At 45.5% G+C, this 17,149-nt stretch overlaps 1 protein-coding gene and 1 non-coding gene across 2 annotated transcripts in view; one reads left to right on the top strand and one right to left on the bottom strand.

Annotated features, from left to right (window-relative positions):
• LOC132523808 (cytochrome c-like) overlaps positions 1-17,149 on the top strand; it is a 34,060-nt gene that overhangs the window by 6,299 nt on the left and 10,612 nt on the right. The gene's annotated exons all lie outside the window — the stretch shown is intronic.
• LOC132504518 (U6 spliceosomal RNA) lies at positions 7,219-7,325 on the bottom strand. Its single transcript, XR_009534925.1, has one exon. It is a non-coding gene; the product is annotated as a U6 spliceosomal RNA (small nuclear RNA).

Below are 17,149 nucleotides of genomic sequence, written 5' to 3' on the forward strand. Positions count from 1 at the left end.
TATTTGTTCCATTTGATTGACAAGGGGCTTTAGGCTCAGAAAGGGGAGATCTCCCAGCTAGGAAGTGTCAGAGAGGCACCAGGAAACCACATCTATCTGACTCCAGGGGCTGTGTTTCTCCCCCTGCCCTTTTCCTTACCTCTGTTGGTTCAGAGAGGAACCTTGAACACCCAACTCGGGCGCTGTTCCCCTTCCTTTTACTCCAAAAAAGATCTGCTTTTCCCCATCCAGCAGCTTCTTCATCTCTCTTTGGAAGGTTGCAGGCCTGGCCAGATACATTGCTGTCTTCAGTAATCCAAAAGCCATCTCCGCGGGGACATCCGCTGGCCCACGCAGCCTTCTCACTGCCTGCTATTACGTTCAGTACTTGAGGGAAAAACCTTCCCCACACGTAGCAACGGTTTCCAGTCCAAGCCGAGCTGAGGGCTTCCAAGTAGAGGGGTCATCTGGATATTGACCAGCATCTTGATGGGATGGAGGTGACCACCAGCCAGCCAAAGAACTGGCTATGAAGAGTGGGTGTGTCTCTTTGCTGTGAAGTGGGGTGGACATCAAGGATGCTCATTCTTTCCAGTGCGTGGGGCATTCTCATCACTGCCACTGGAAATCTAGATGCATTCGCCTTTTGTGAAGAGTGGCTTGTTTTCGGGGCAAAGATGAAGAGACCCAGAATGCAGCGGCCTCTCGCACATGGTCATCCCCAGAAGCATCTGTTGCCAGAACGACAGAATGCGCTCCAGTTTGCTTTTGTTTGCGTCCTCTCTGGAAATGAGCGCTTTTCGGTCATGGCGATCCCCTTTAGTTGAATCGTTGAGGCCGTCTCTTTCTTTGCCGTCCTGAGGGGTTGGTCTGCATTTGGTCCAAATTACGTGACTGCCGACAGAGGCACTGAAAGTGCTTTAGCAGGCAGAGCAGGACAAGGTGGTGGGAATGACTCTCATCTGGGGATGGAGAGCCAGACTGCTTGGCTCTGCCCCGTGAGGCTGGTGACACAGGCGAGCGTTTTCACCTCTCAGAGGTATGGTTGCCTCCGGCATAAAAGCAGAGTTAGTAACTCACGTGCCTTTGTTCTTTCCAGGGCAAAGGACAGCAACCTTGGAAGCACAAAAAGCAACTTTTTTTCCCCTTTTCCCTCCAAGAGGGAGGGCTGGGTGGACTCTTCAAATGAATTGGAAGTGAAGTGGGAGAATATGATGTTGATAACAGTTCATACTTTTTTTTTTTTTTTTTTTTTTTTGCCGTGCGCAGGCCTCTCACTGTTGTGGCCTCTCCCGTTGCGGAGCACAGGCTCCGGACGTGCAGGTTCAGCGGCCATGGCTCACGGGCCCAGCCGCTCCGTGGCATGTGGGATCTTCCCGGACCGGGGCACGAACCCGTGTCCCCTGCATCGGCAGGCGGACTCTCAACCAGTGTGCCACCAGGGAAGCCCAACAGTTCATACTTTTGCCTGTGGAATATTGCATCTAAGTGTTCTGTTTCTAGACCCACGATAGAACATCTGGGAGGTCAAATGCAAGCTATAGGAACATGGTCTTTCTTGAAAAAAAAAAAAAAAAACAAACCATCCACCCTGGACTGCTCGGCAAGCATGAGTGAGGCATTTTCCCATTTAATGCTGGTGATAATGGATGAGAGAGCGATGAATGTTCCAGATGAGGAACGGAGGCTCGGGGAGAAGGGGCAGGTCCAGGATCTCACTGTAACTGGCTGCATCTGTGAGGCAGGGGCAGCTGAGCTCAGAGTCCAGGACAGGGGCCTCCCAGGCGTGCCCAGAACACCAGGAGAGGGGTCTGAGCAGACAGGGCCAAGAAGGGATCCTGCACCTCAGGTCAGGGGGTGAGGAGAGGCCACGATCGAGACTTGGGTCTTCAGTCCAGGGCCAAGTCAACTGGAACAGCTCTGCAAACTGGGTGTGGGGTGCACTGGGTCCAGAGGTTCAGGAAGGTGCCGTGAGTTGGGTGCATGGGTCAGTAGCCTGCTCCTGCCTTCCATGAGGGCGGGGAACAGGCCTGCCAGATGGAAGATTCTGGGAGTGAGAGGCACTCAGGCAGCACATGGTGAAGCCTGGATTCACATTCCTGCACCAGGGCCACTTAAGACTCCACTGAGGGCTGTGTGAGTGCAGAGTCCCCATGGGGACAGCACTGTTTCTAGCCAACACTGGGACGAAGGTCCATGATGAAAAGTGACTACTTCTTGTCTTGACTATCATTGCTGCTGTTCGTCCCACGGGGCTGCCCACCCCTGGCCCCGTTCAGCCTCGTTCTCAGGACCCTACATCATGCCCTCACTTTGTTTGTCCTCTCTGAATCTCTCTCCTCCCCCTTCTCTCCCATGGTCTGTTCCTTCTTCTGCATTTCGTGCCCTTCCCTCCTCCAATGCCTTTGCCCTTTGCTAGGAGCTGGGGATACAAAGATGAATAGGGCAGAGCTCCAGCCAAGGCAGGAGACAGACTCTGAAACATGAATTCCGTGGAGACAGTGACCAATGTGGAGTGAGCGGTTGGTGCAGGGCCCAGCAGGGGACCTGGGGAGACAAGGGGGCACGCAGGCTTCCCTGGGAACCCTGGCCCTGCCTCGGTTTTCGTATCTGTGCCCTGAGCCTACTGATATCGGCTGCTTCAGGGGGTGCCCAGGACCTAATTGGATGCCGCCTATAAATAGAGCCCTTAGCCCAGCACCTGAGCAGGACACATGCCCAGCCCGTGCTGGCTACTCTGTCATCCCCATCATTGTTATTCTACCTGGGGATGGAAAGAGATGGAGTCAGGAAAGACTTCAGGATTAATAAAAGTTTTAAACAATCACGCCTGAAGCCTTTACCAAGGGGACCACATACCACACGAAGGATGTGCAGGTGGAATTTAAAGAGGCTGCGGTGAGGGAGCCCGGGGGCCACAAGAGAGGGGCTGAATCCTGGGATGGGGGCCGCAGGGCCGGATTAGCGGGGCTTTAGCGGGACAGTGCTCATTAACAGGGGCTGATCCCCCGCTTTTCTTCCCCTTGGAATGACGCTCCCAGTGTCCTCCCTGAGACAAAGGTGTCACTGGATCAGGCTAATGAGGTTGATTGTGCCTTAAATTGGCGACGGCTCTCTTCACGGCTTAGGACACACACAGTTCTGTGGGTCACTTGGGAAGGGCTCCTAGCTTTTAAAGACAGTGAATTTATAACAGAAAGTGGTGAGGGAGTTAAAATCTGTATCCATATCTATTTCATCTCTCTCTCTATCATATGTCTATCTCTATCTCTATATCTATCTATGCAGGCTTACAGAGAGATATCTTGGGTTTCATTCCAGGTCACCACAATAGACTGAATATCACAGTAAAGGGAGTCACATGAATTTTTTGGTTTCCCAGTGCATATAAAAGTTATATTTACACTATACAATAGTCTACTAAGTGTGCAATAGCATTATGTCTGTCTCAACTTTCCACATGCCTTCCTTACAAAGCTTAATCATTTCTAGCTTTTGATTTAAAGTAAGAAACATGCGACTCTTCCTTCACTTGAACACTTAAAGGGTAACCATTGTAGGGTTATTAATTGGCTTAATTTCAAGACTGTTGTATCTCAGAGAATAGGGAGACTCGAGGAGGAGGAGGGAGATGGGGGAGTGGCTGGTTGGTGGAGCAGTCAGAACACACACATCATTTATTGGTCAAGTTTACCGTCTTCTGTGGGCACAGCTCTTGGTGCCCCCAAACAATGACAGTAGTAACATGAAAGATCACTGGCCACAGTCACCATAACGAATATAATAATAACGAAAATGTTTGAAGTACTACCAGAATTGCCAAAATGTGGCACAGAGCTGTGACGTGAGAAAATGCTGTTGGAAAAATGGCATCAGTAGACTTGCTCGACTCAGGGTTGCCACAGTTAAACCAGGTGTGCCTGTCTCCCTATCTCTATCTCTATCCCCAAATCTGTCCCATAGGAAAACACAAGTATTCATTCATTTCTATTTTTTTTCTTTCTTTTTTTAGGATTCCATAAACCATTCATGCCCGTGTAAAATTTTAAACTATACAGGACGGTGTAAGTAAGGAGTGAAAATCTTCCCTTCCTCTTTAATGCTTTAAAAAAAAATTTTATCGGAGTATAGTTGGTTTAAAATACTGTGTTAGTTTCAGGTGTACAGCACAGTGATTCAGTTATACATATACATATATTCATTCTTTTTCAGATTCCTTTCTCATATAGGTTGTTATACAATATACAGTTCCCTGTGCAGGGTCCTTGTTTGTTATCTATTTTATATATAGTAGTGTGTATATGTTAATCCGAAGTTCCTAATTTATCCCTCCCCTTCATGTTTCCCCTCTGGTAAGTTTTCTTTGAAATCTGTGAGTCTCTTTCTGTTTTGTAAATAAGTACATTTATATCGTTTTTTTAAAAAAATTAGATTCCACATATGAGTGATATCATATATTTGTCTTTCTCTGTCTGACTTACTTAGTATGATAATCTCTAGGTCCATCCACGTTGCTGCAAGTAGCCTTATTTCATTCTTTTTTATGGCTGAGTAATATTCCATTGTATATATGGACCACGTCTTCTTTATCCATTCATCTGTTGGTGGACGTTTAGGTTGCTTCCATGTCTTCTTGGCTATTGTAAATAGTGCTGCAATGAACATTGGGGTGCGTGTATCTTTTTGCATTTTCGTTTTCTCTGGATATATGCCCAGGAGTGGGATTGCTGTATCATATGGTAGTTCTATTTTTAGTTGTTTAAGGAACATTTAATGCTTTTCTTGAGGGAGAACCACTGTTTAAAGTTTGGAAGTCCCAGGCCATCTCTCTCTCTCTCTCTCTCTCTGAACGGGTATGTGTGTTTTCATTAAACAATGCATCGTGAGCAACTCATGAACTTCTCCGTGTGTCATGTAGATCAGTCTCCTGCCCTCAGTGGGAACCAGCGTGCCTGATTTCTTGACCCATCTCCTTATTGCTACATAGGAAGCCACTTCTGACCTTTAACTGTCACAGGTGACACTCAGAGACCACTGGGCAAGGCTCCTATTTGCCCTTTCCCCTGGGGGACAGGATCCCGCAGGAGGAGTTGCTGGCTAGTCACACTGCCCCCCTGCAGGTGTCAGTCTTAGCTGTGCCAGGCTGAGAGGTGGGGGTGACGACAGCCTGGCACAGCCTGTCTCTCGCTAATAGAGAGGTTGGCATGTTTTGTACTGCTTGTTGGCGTTTCTTCTCTCTTACGTGAATTGCCTGTTCATACCCTTCATTTTTCGATGGGACAGTTGGCCCTTTACTCTCAGAGCTTTAAGCCGGCCAGGGCGACCTCTGGCCTTTATGTGTGCTCCAAATATTTTCTCTCAAGCTGTCATTTGTATTTCCACTTTATCTGTGGTCTTTTGCTGTATAGAACGTTTACTCTTTATGGAGTAAAATTTGTGAATCTATTTCTCAAAGGCTTCCGGATTCTGTCTTGCTTAGAAGGGCCTGCTCTACTCCAAGATTATGACACTAGTTGTCTGTACTTTTTTCTAGTACTTTTATAGTTTGATTGATTGCATGTCGGTCTTTAATCCACCTGGAATTTATTGTAGGGTGATGTAACAGTTTACTTTTACATTTTTCAAAGTGATGGTCAGTTGTTTCAATGCTCTTTACTATATAATCAATCACCCCCCACCACTGATTTGTAATATAGCGTTATCTCTATTATTCTGTGACATCCTATCCCTATCTATCTATCTATCTATCTATCTATCTATCTATCTATCTATCATCTCCCCCTTGGTTGTGTTCCATTGGTTCATTTGTCTGTTACCATGTTGTGTAACTAGCCTAGTTTTAAGGTACCTCTGAATATCTGATGGGGTAATATCTTGTTCTCCTCCATTAGTTTTTTTCCCTCCATAAATTTAGCAGCTAATTTTGTTTTGCCATTTAATTTTTAAATCCCAGAGAAGTAAATATCTGTTGGTATTTTGATTGGAATCACACTGGACTTTATAGATTAATTTGCAGAGAATGCATCTTTACAATATTGAGTATCACCATCCAGGAATATGGTGTATCAGTTACCTCTTGCTGTCTAACAAAGCATCCTGAAACTCAGTAGGCTTAAAACACATCTATTTATTATTGGTCACAAGTCCATAAGATGGCTGGACATGGCGGATCTGGGCTGGGCTTGTCTGGGTAGTTCCCCTTCAAGTTACAGATACATCTGGTTGGGCTTAGCTCCTCACTGAAGTTGGGGCTTAGGTCGGCTCCCTTTTTATTCCTTTTGGGCATCAGGTCTGGGATAAGCTTCTTTCATGGCAATGGGAGAGATGCAGGAAAGCAAGCAGAAGTGCCTTAAGACCTAGAGTCCAAATTGCACACTGTTACTTCTGCTTACATGCTGTTGGCCAAAGCAAGTCACATGGTTTAGCCTAGAATCAAGGGATGGAGGAATATACTCTGCCCACAAGGAGGCCAAGGTAAGGAATGGATTCAGACAGAGATGAAGAATTGGGGCCAGTAATGCTGTTGACCTCAGGGTATACCTTGTATTTAGCTAGTTCTTCTTGTTTGTTTTTTAGTAAAGTTTTATGGTGTTTTGCAGATAAATTGCACAATGCTCGTTAGGTTTATTCCTAGGCATTTTACAGTTCTCATTGTGTTAGCGAGATCTTTTTTCCATTACACATTGCAATCGTGTTTTTTTGGCATACAGAAAAATAATTGATTTTTGTTTTTTTATATCATATTCAACCACTTTATCAAACTCTTACAGGTTCAGCATGATATTCAGTGGATTTACTAGGTGGATAATCATATTATCTGAAACTATAATAATTTTGCCTGTTCTTTTCCTATATTTGTTTCTCTTATTTCTTTTCCTTACCTTATTGCATGCACCAAGTCCTCCAGAAAATAGTGAATGTCATGGTGTTGGTGGCAGGCATCCTTGTTTCTTTAAAGGGATTGCTTTTGGGTTCCACTGACAAATATTATATTTGCTCTTGGTTGTTCCATGACAAATAACGGTAAATACTTAAAGTGAAATAGGCCTCCTTCTAGAAAATTAAAAAGTTTCAAAGTCAGTGTGAGGAAGGTACATCCATGCAGTAACGAATTGTTAGTTTGCAATCTTTTGGCTGCAAGAAACAGATATCAACTCAACCCACCTTAATTTAAAAAAAAACAAAAACAAAACGGCACTTATTATAAGGATGTAGGGCAGGAGCACAGGTAAGCTTTTTTTTAATATGGAATGCTTCACAAATTTGCATGTCATCCTTGTGCAGGGGTCATGCTAACCTTCTCTGTATTGTTCCACTTTTAGTATGTGTGCTGCCAAAGTGAGCCCAGAGCTAAGCTTGATGAAGGCCTTAGAAGGTCACTCAGGTTCTCCCTTCGTCTCTCATCTCCATTCCTTTTTGTGTCTCTGCTTTATTTTTATGTCCCTGCAGACCTATGTTCTCTGTTCCCCATGTCACAGGGCAAACCATGCTTACCAGCCACATGAACAAGGTCTCATTCCTTCTTTCTCTGTCTCTCATCACTCTCTCTATTTCTCCATGACTCAACTCCAGATTCTAAGGGAAGGAACTCTGATCAGCCCTAAATGAGTTGGATGTGCTCCCCCTTCCCCCAAAAAACTCCATGGTCAGGGCACAGAAATGCTTCATTCTACCTGGTCAAGAGCATCCCCCCCTCTGGATCTGGGGAGGTAAGGGGAGGTTGTTTTGGATGGAAGACATTCCATAGATGTCACTTGTACAGAGAGTGCCCCCAACACAGTGGTAGGAGTACTGGATTTAGAGCTGAGAGACTTCAAGCCAGGTCCTGACTCTGCTTTGGACTCTCTCTTTGACCTTGGAAACGTCAACAGCCCCCAGCCCTCAGCTTCCCTATTTTTTCCAGCTTTATCGGCAAATAAAAATTGTAACTATATTTAATGTGTACAATGTAATATTTTGATATACAAATATGTTGTAAAATAATTACTACAATCAAGCGAATTAATACATCCATCACCTCACATCGTTAACTTTTTTTTTTTTTTGGTGTGGCGAGAACATATATGATCTACTCTCTTAGCAAATTTCCAGTGCACGATACAGTATTATTCACTATAGTCACCATGCTGTACATTAAATCTCCAGAACTTATTCATCCTGCATAACTGAAACTTTGTACCCTGTGGCTAACATCTCCCCATTCCCCTCCTACCCTCAGTGCCTGGCAACCACCATTCTACTCTCTGCTTCTATGAGTTTGACTCTTTCAGATTCCACTTCTAAGTGAAATCGTGCACTCTTTGTCTGCGTCTGTCCTATTTCACTAAGCATAATGTCCTTCAGGCTTATCAAGGTTGTCCCAAATGGCAGAATCTCCTTTTTTAAGGGTGAATAATATTCCATTGTATTAATATATACATACCACATTTTCTTTATCCATTGACACACACTTAGATTGATTCCATATCTTAATTATGGTGAATAAGCATCTTCCCCCATTTTAAACATTGAATTAACATCGTCTGTGCTTCTTCCTTGCAGGGCTATTGGGAGAAAGCAATGTATTATTTAATGTGAAAGTATTTTTTGCCCCATAATTACATAATTGTATAATTGCTGTGATGATTTCTTCTTCTGTTTTCTTCCCATTCCTCCTTCGTCCTAAAATATAACTTGTTTCCTCATCATTATAAAAAATGTACAGTATTATTGCCGGAAAACAGAGGGAAAGCCAGTGCCAAAAAAAAAAGATAATAAAACACCCTGAATCCTGCTGTCAACACTATGTCATAAACGGGTTGTGACCTCAGTTTTCTCTCCTTTTTCCTTTTTTTTCTACATTCACTGTTTTTCTTTTTATTTATTTATTTATTTATTTTGACTGTGTTGGGTCTTCATTACTATGCACGGGCTTTCTCTAGTTACAGCACGGGGGCTACTCTTCGTTGTGGTGTACGGGTTTCTCATTGCGGCGGCTTCTCTTGTTGTGGAGCACGGGCTCTAGGCGTGTGGGCTTCAGTAGTTGTGGCACGCGGGCTCAGTAGTTGTGGCGCATGGGCTTAGTTGCTCCGTGACATGTGGCATCTTCCAAACCAGGGCTGGAACCCGTGTCCCCTGCATTGGCAGGCAGATTCTTAACCACTGCGCCACCAGGGAAGTCCCCATTCTCTTTTTTAAAACAAAACTAGAATCGTTCAAGGGAGGTCTTTGTCCCAAGTATTTCCTCCTCTGGGGACTGAGTGGGAGTGGCACTTGGAGATAGAATCATTAGGGACCCAACATTTTGGAGAGAAAATGAGAGAGAAGGGTGAGGGGAAACCAGCCTGGACCTCTCACACTGCCTGTCCCCCCACTGTGGGCTTTCCTTCCTCTCTCCTTCCAGGTTCCTTCGAGGGGCCAAGGGACCACTGCTGGGTGGGGGTGGGCTGAAAGCAACACCCCTCCCGTCTCCCCACTTCTCCTCTCTCAACATGCATCTTCTCAACCTCCCCGACCTGTGAGGCAAAAGTCCACCGGCCTTCCTCTTACCTCCAGACTCTGCCATCTCTTTATGACTTTTTTCACCAAGAGCACCCACCCAATTTAATTTATCCCACTAAAACTGTACAGACATCCACTGGTGGGGAGACCCTACAGGAGTCTGGGCTTGGGCAACGAAGCCACTCCTGACTGCTGACGTACCTGACCTGTCAGAGGCCATGGGCCCTGCTGGTGGAGCATTATTTTGGCCTCCTTTTTAGGCTGCTGGGGAAGAGGGGGTGGGGTCCTGGGGGCGGCCAGTTGTTGGGGAGCGAGATGCGCTTTCCAGGAAGGTGGGTGGAGATTTATGCCACAAGCCTAGGAAAGATACAAAGAAAAAGCACAACATGCCCATTGGTTAAAAACTTGGGCTCCTGAGTCAGCTGTCTAAGTGCAGACTGGGGCCCTGAGATCATGGGAAAGTCATTTAATCTCCAAACCTCAGTTTCCTCATCTGTGAAATGGGGATGTTGAGGGTCTGATCTGGGGAAGTAGCGCCCGATTTGTAGTGTTTGCCAGCTTCCACGGTATACACACTCTCATCGTGGATGATTTCAAACCACCAACATGAAGCCAGGGAAGTCAGAGCTGGGAAGAGACTACAGCCACACACCACGATATACCATTTCCAACACACTGATACAATGTTTGTCAATAGCTCCCAAAGCATAGGTGATAGTAAAATGTAGTAGAATAATTAGGAAGTGACGAGTTTTGAGTACGTATTACCTATGCTTTTAATATAATTTACTTAACTGTAAGTTCATATACTTTAATTTTTAATAATAACTATGTTTAACAGACAGCTCACAAAGTTTCCAAAAATTTAACAACTTGCTCGTGAGAGCCCATAGGAGCTGACGCAGGCACGGGCACGATGGGTCGTCCCAGGGATTCAACGAAATAAGCAGAGAACCCAGCATCGTGCTTGCCGTGTCACGGGGCATCTCAAACCTTGGTGTGGGTAGCCTCGTCTACAGGGCTGATGAAGGACACAGAGGCTCAAGTGAGCTGAAGTAAGATGAGGCCTGGGCCTTTGTGGTTTTTCCAGATTCCCAGGTGATTTTGATATGACCTGAGTTTGAAAACCACTGGTATGTGGTGTTAGAATATGACGGTGCCCAATAAATATTAGCTTGAACTGTACCAAGTTGTCAATATCCTACTGACCTGTTCAGCTGGCGATTTCACATGATTCAGCCTAGTAACTCTTCCCTGTTCCTGATTGGAACTAATAAAGAAATTACAGAAATAAAGCAGGTGGAAAATGGACATACAGAAGAGGCTGATATTGAGAACGTGGCCTCCATCTATGGGCCGTGGGCTCCCTAAGACTGCGCCCCGGAAGGAAGCACTTCTCGGCGTGGGGGTCACAGGGCACGTGGGGTTGAGCCAGAGGAGTGAAGCAGGTGGTCCTACGGGGAACCGCCCATCCTGTTAGCCAGTCCCCTTCCCAGACTCACCAGTCAGGTAGCCAGGGCTGATCTGCCAAAAAAGAGTCAACAACTGATATGGGGCATGAAATACACCCTTTTCTCTCCTCTCCAAGACGTAGTGCAGCCTTGGTCCTCAGGATGGGGTCCGTGGGTCAGCAGCATTGGACTCACCTGGGAGCTTGATAGAAATGCACCCCGACCTGAGGCCCACAGATTCAGATGCTAGACCCCCAGGGCTGCCCGTGCACATTCACGTTCCGTCCTGGAGGAAGCAGACGACTCACATGGAAAGGAATAAGCGCTCCTGGATGGTGAGCAACGTGAGTTCCCCGAGGGTGGGGTCCGGTCTGTTTCGGTTTTGTTGTTGTTATTAACGGCTTTATTGAGGTATAGTTTACATCTTATAAAATACACCCTTTTTAAGTATATGAATTCCATACTTACTATTTTTAGCATATTTACAGATTGGTGCCACCATCACCACGATCTAATTTCAGAACATTTCCATCATCCCCAAAAGAATTCTTGTGCCCATCTGCAGTCATTCCCCATTTCCACTCCCAGCCTTAAGCGAACAGTAATCTACTTTCTATCTCTTTAGACTTTTTTGGACATTTCATATAGATGGAATCATACAATACGTGTTGTTTTTTTCCCCCATCTTTAACGAGATATAATTGACCGATAACACTGTGTAAGTTTAAGGTGTACGGTGTGTAGGTTTTATACATTTATGTATCGCAAAATGATTGCCCCATAGCATTAGCTAACACCTCCATCCCGACACTTAATTACCCTTTCGGTTTTGTGGTGAGGATATTTGAGATCTACTCTCACAGATACTTTGAAATATGCGATTCCGTGTTGTTAGCTGTAGTCAGCAAGTATGTAATACAGCGTTGTTAGCTGTAGTACATCACATCCGCAGAATTTATTCATCTTATAGCTGGAAGTTTGTACCTTTGACCAACATTTCCCCATTTCCCCCACCGCCAAAGGCCTTGGTCTGGTTTGTTCATTGCTTTATTCTTAGCACCTGAAACAGTGTGGATGGAATCAACGTGGGTTTGTATATTTTGGTGGGAAAGGTGGGGACCCGGATTTGGACTCAGGGGAGAGATTAGCATCCCTGCTGGGCCGCTTGCCGACTGTGGAAACTTGTACCAGACATTTAATATCTCTGGGGCTCCGTATTCCTGTCTGCAAAATGGGATTAGCAACAACTGCCTTAAAGGGTTGCTGCGAGAAGAAAATGAGATAATACTGCAGCCTGGGAGCACTTAGCACTTAACACTGAGTGGTGAATACATGCAACACAGTCTCTAAAAACCCTGTGCCCGAGGGTGTGTGTGTGTGTGACTCTGTGTATGTTTCCGTATGTGCGTGTATATGACTCTGTGTATGTTTCTGTCTGTGTCTCTGTGTGTGTGTGACTCTGTGTATGTTTCCGTGTGTGCGTGTGTATGACTCTGTGTATGTTTCTGTCTGTGTCTCTGTGTGTGACTCTGGTGTATTTCTGTGCGTGTGTATGTGTGTGTGTGAGTGTCTGTTTGTGCATGGAGATGGGGTGAGAGGTGGGTGGAAGGAGTAGGGGCAGACCAGAAGGTAGAAATCCCCCAGATTTGGGTTTGGGGAGCCCATTATTTAAACTCACATCTCCTGGGTGACCTTTGAGTCCAGCAGCCTCTTTAGGGATTATACCCCAAGATGGTTTTCATATTTTCAGGTTTCTTTCCCTTTCTGGTTTTCTTCTTCTCTTCTGGACCACAGTTCTGCCTCTGCTGCTGCCTCTGTTGCAAGCCTGTGCACAGGGTCCTGGTTGTTCCAGTGCCCGGATCTCAGTGACAGAGTTTTTCCCTCTGTTTATCCAGCAGTCACACCTGATTAATCTAAATCAATTTGCAAATGTCTTTATTTACATGGAAAATTCTTTGGATAAATAAGAATCCTGTGATATAGTTCACACTGGAACAAAAAAATCCCAGCTCCTTAAAGAAGTTTCCTGACATGCAGACACCCAGGCCATCCCAGACCATTTTCAGTGTGGCCAAGTGGAATCTGTGGGTGTTCTGCCTGATGTGAGCAGAGAATGAGTCCTTTACAAGTTTCTCTAGAACATGCTCCTCCTACTTCAGATTGTCAAGGTCTTTGTAAATCATCAGAATCTGGCCCGTGTGAGCCCCTTTGGAGGTCAGGACTCTAGGGGACTGGGGCTCCTGTAAGAAAGTACCACAAACTGAGTGGCTTAAACAACAGAAATTTATTCTCTTGTATAGATCTGGAGGCTGGAAGTCCAAAATCTAGGTGTCGGCAGGGCCGTGCTCCTTCCAGTGGCTCTAAGGAGGGATCCTTCCTTGCCACTCCTGGCTTCTGGTGGTGGCCAGCAATCCTCGGCATTCCTTGGCTTGTAGCTGCATCTCTCCCATCTCTGTCTCCATCATCACATGACCTCCGCTCCTGTGTGTTTCTCTCTTTTTCTCTCCTCCTTTTCTTATAAGGACACTGGTCCTATTGGATTAGAGGTCTGTCCTATTCCATTATGATTTCATCCTCACTAATTACATCTGCAATGATGTATTTCCTGCTATTCTGAGGTCCTGGGGGTTAGGACCTCAACATATCATTTGGGGGGAACACAGTTTGCTCTTTGTTTTGTTTTGTTTTGTTTTTGGTCGCACGGTGCGGCATGCGGGATCTTAGTTCCCCAACCAGGGATTGACCCCATGCCCCCCTGCATTGGGAGCATGGAGTCTTAACCACTGGACCGCCAGGAAAGCCCTTGGGGAGACACAGTTTAACCCATAACAGAAAGAGGTTTGGGGCCGGGACATCTGGTTTCACATCCCAGCCATGCTTTTTGCTGACCGTGGGCAGATGGTTTTCTCCTTGCGACTTGCTTCCTGTCTCCGGACGATGACTGTAACAGGCTCTTCCTGACAGGACTGACCTGTGATCAAATGAGATGATGTAAATTGCTCGGCCTAGAGCCCATCCTCCATAGCATTTCTTCTGTCTCCTTCCTACAGGCCAAACTGGGAAGTAGGAAATATTTGTCTTCTAAGCTTCCCATGAGAAAAGTTTGCAGTATCTGGAAGAGTTTCTGTGGCAAATGAAATCCACGTTCACATTTTCAGAATGCACAGTGCCATGTGGATTGGATAGTAAGGAGGGTCAGTCCTTGGGTGCCATCCTAACCGACAGCCATCCACCCGGTTGTTGCAGATGACGCGGGAGCCCACTGGGTTCACTGGGCTTCAGGAGTGCTGTAGTCTGCTAACATTTATGAACACAGAGCTGTTACTAAATAAAAGAGCTTAAGAAACCCCACGAGACGTGAGATCCCTCATTATTCAACTCTGGAAGTCAGTCTTGCCTCTGTGCTCCCTCTGAGCCTTGAATACACCCCACAGGGCCCTGATGTGGTATTGAAACTGTGATTCTGTCTCCCTGTAAACTGTGAGTCCTGAGAGCAGGGTGACGGTGCTATTTATTTCTCTACCCAGAATGTTCCAGTTATTTATTGCCATATAACAAACCACACTGAAACTTAGTGGTTTAAAATAACATGTCATTACCTCGAGGCTTGCGGAGGTTGAGTAGGCTCAGCTGGGCGGTTTTCACATGACACGGTTGTGATGGGAGGGGGGCTGGGGTTGGACTCATCGGAAGGACTCGCTACGTGGCTTCTCCCGCATAGTGACTTCTGGGTGGTTGGAGTCCTTCTGGGGATTCAGGGCTCCAAAGCATATGCCTGAAAAAGACAGAGCCAGGTAGGGTCTGTATTGCTCTCATGAATGAGCCTCCAAACCCAAGCTGGGTCTCTTCTAAGAGAGTCACAGAGGCCAGCGCATAGTCGAAGGGAGGCCAATCAGACATGCCTTTTAATGGGAGGAGCATCGGAGAATTTACAGGCATGTCTTTTTTTCTTGCGGTACGTGGGCCTCTCACTGCTGTGGCCTCTCCCGTTGCGGAGCACAGGCTCCGGACGCGCAGGCTCAGCGGCCATGGCTCACGGGCCCAGCCGCTCCGCGGCATGTGGGATCTTCCCAGACCGGGGCACGAACCCGCGTCCCCTGCATCGGCAGGCGGACCCTCAACCACTGCGCCACCAGGGAAGCCCTACAGGTATGTTTTAAGACCTTCATGGAATAGGCAAGGGAGTTGCTGTCTTACTTTTTAATTTTTAAAAAAGGTGACAAAAATGCTTCTCAAGCAGTTCCCAATCCACATGTTAGGTATAAATTAAACTGCTGTTGAATTCTGAAGATGCTGATCCATGTTAGCATGCTAGATTCTTTTTTTTTTTTTTAAAGAAACTCAGAATTGGGCAATTAGCTAGATCTTAGCCTCTTAGGAAATCATCACACACAGAGTTATGTATTATTGCTGGCACCCATGAGTCATTTTTATCACCCAATGAAAGGTCTAGTTTCGTTAAAAACACTTGGAGGATTCATCTAATATGAAGTTGCTACAACTACAAGCATCAACTTTTTGTCTTTTACCTTATCTCAAGATTTTCTTTTTTCTTGGTCATTATAAAAGAGGATTATTACTAGTGTGAGGGCAGACCTCACAGAGAGCACACAGTAGGTGCTCAGTACGTGTCTGCAGAATTGACTTGCTGTAAAACTGCATCAGTGAATTCCAATCTATAGTTAAGCAGACATTGTCTAAGCGATGGCCATAGGAACAGCTGGTCTTAGTATATACCCTGAAGGCTCAAAGCTTGCTTTATCATAGAGCTGGATGAGAATAATTGTGGTGTACAGTATTAGGGTTCCCTCAGAGAAGCAGAATAGCTGTGGGTGTCATAGGGGATTTATTATAGGCATTTGACCTTACACATCTTGGGAACCAGTTAAACTGTCTACGTCAGTGTGTCGTCCCCAAGTCTGCTGTGGGTCTGCGGCCAGCAGGGTTGGCAACAGGAAAAGAAGACGACCTTGCAGTGGGGAGAACGAGGTCAATTTCGAAGCCAGGAGGATATGCTGAAACCCCCAGGAGGCTGTGTCTCATTGGATCTCCAGTTGGTCTTTTATTTCCTCAAAGCCCACGACCCTGATGCTTTAAGGTGAGCTGCAGACGAGCTGGTACTTCCCCAGAGAAGCACCTGGCCCAGGTGGACACGAACAGGTTCATTCACATAAAGTGACCCAGGATTTGGGACCCTGACAGACACGTTGAGCAGCAGCTGAGGGAGCTGTGGGTGTGGATGCTGCTGTCTCCCCAAAGTGAGCCAGGAGACCCGTAATGGTGGGTGTGAGCCCCAGTACCATCTGCTCTACACCCTCCATGGGGGCTGGGGGTGCAGAATTCATGTTGAACAGGTGGCATCTTCTTCCTGTGCAGGGAAGAGGGTACACACGCCCATGGTTGGTGGACATGCAGTTACTACAACCTCTCGGGGAGTAACTTGGCAAAATGTATTAAAATTACACACACATGCCCCATTGACCCAGAATCCCACTCCTGGGAATCCTTATACTAATAATGTAAGCATATATGTTCAACGTTGAATAAATTGTGGATAATTCATAGTAACAGATCGTTCTCAATAGTTCATTAAAAATAGTGAATTAGCACGATATCTGGGGACCTGGAGCAATTTGCATGAGGTATTAAAAGAGAAGCTGGAGCAGAGTGTGTATGCTTTGAACCTATGTTTTCCTAAAGCAATGACAGAAATATTTTGTATATGTATATATACATGTATGTGTGGTCTTATATGTTTAGAAATAATTTTACAAGCATAGGGAAATATGGAAAAGGTCAATACTAGGTTGCTAAGGTTGGTTAAGTGGGGTGGGGTGGGGTGAGGAAGTGGACAGGGAGCCACATGAAGAGAAAAAGGCAAATGTAAGACTGGGCCAAACACAGCTCTAACACCATTTGATGAAGATGATCTCTCTTAAAACATCAATCAGGGTTATGCGTGTGTGTTTATACGTAATTTATCTCTCTGAATACTCTATACCTTGAAGTGTATTTAGCCTGTTATTAATATAGTCACTCCATCCTTCTAAGTCTTACTTTTTTTTTTTTTATATGAGTGACTTTTATTTGATACAACAATTAAGACATAAAAATGTGCTGAAAGGGCATATATTAAACATGATTATCTTTCATCTCTTTAAAATGCCATTTTTGAAAAAAATTAAATGTTTATCTTAACACTTCTTAAAATTGGGAAACTTGTAAATCATATACATTAT

The sequence above is a fragment of the Lagenorhynchus albirostris genome, chromosome 1 (genome assembly GCF_949774975.1).
Source record: "Lagenorhynchus albirostris chromosome 1, mLagAlb1.1, whole genome shotgun sequence".
Classification (NCBI taxonomy): Eukaryota; Metazoa; Chordata; class Mammalia; order Artiodactyla; family Delphinidae; genus Lagenorhynchus; species Lagenorhynchus albirostris.